Source organism: Sinocyclocheilus grahami, unplaced genomic scaffold, assembly GCF_001515645.1.
Source record: "Sinocyclocheilus grahami isolate Dianchi unplaced genomic scaffold, SAMN03320097.WGS_v1.1 scaffold2606.1, whole genome shotgun sequence".
In the NCBI taxonomy this organism is placed as follows: domain Eukaryota; kingdom Metazoa; phylum Chordata; class Actinopteri; order Cypriniformes; family Cyprinidae; genus Sinocyclocheilus; species Sinocyclocheilus grahami.
In genome coordinates, this window is record NW_015507785.1 from 36,059 (window position 1) to 37,316 (window position 1,258).

The following is a 1,258-nucleotide window of genomic DNA, read 5'->3' on the forward strand; positions in this document are numbered from 1 at the left end:
ACATTAAAGCGTCTAATTTCATCTGCTTCTTATTTGGACTAAATGTCAGCTGTGTTCTTAGCCATGCATTTAATTTTTCTTCTCCTGACTCTGCTCGTTTCCAGTTTGACACTCTTCTAACGGCTATGCTAGTCTGTTGGGCTTCGGCTGTCTGTTAATTTTTGTCAGTTTTGTTGATCTCAGAATCAGAGACATATTACAGTCAATCAAAGTCTATTGTGCTTTCACAATACACATGGTTTCAAAGTAGCTTTACCGAAAGTCATACTTTTAGGTCTATAATTTCTTATATAAAGTCAGGACAGTTTGACGATATATTACAATGCTACAAGTGATCCTCCACATTTAGATCTAGCAATATTGCATTTATAGTGTAGTCTAGCACATATATCCGTGCCGCATTGACTCGGGCATGTCTGAGCATTCAAATGCATTTATGATTATTGCATGACTAAATCTGTGCTCAACGAGCCTCGTGTGATGTTTCTGAGCAGTAATGAAAGCACTAACACATGAATGCATCATGAATGCTCCCCTGATTTCTACTGGGGTCTTCAGGATGGGTGTGCTGTGTGACTGACTTTGGATCATGTCCTTGTCCTTTTTCTTTCCCTTGAAAGGACAATGCAATGTGTCCAACCTTCTTTCCTAGAACCTTTGAGAAGATGGCAGGAGGCTGTGGAATAAATTCTAAGGTGTTGACACCTTATAAGATGGGAACTTGTGGACAATAAAATTCTAAGGCATCTTTTCCCTAAGGGAGGACATATTAGGACTTTATACAAATATAGCTGGTCGGTCAGCTATGCCATCAGGGCTTTGCCATTTGTCAGCATAGGTCACACAAGTTATTGTGGTGTCAAGTTGTAAGCTTTGATATCAAATGGTCATTCACTTTAATCTACCCTGTCTCTGAAACTTATTTAAAAGAATATTGTAGGAAGCTACTGATTCAGTCTTTAATTATTGGTTATTCCTTAGTTTAGTCATTATATAGGAAAACTTAATATTAGCATTTATCTTTATTTATTAATTTATCAGGTGCTTTTATTCAGCAGCTTCAGCAACGGGTACACAGGCATGCTGTTCGTGCATTGATTGATCGACTTTCAATAGTGGAATTCAGCTGAACTTGCCAGGTAACGTTTCTTTAAAAAAATGATCATTTTTAGAATGTGTAATTGATCTTGCAGACATTCTCTGACGCTTTGCTTGCTTTGTTGCTCAAGTGCTTTACTTAAGACAATTCGCAAGCAAG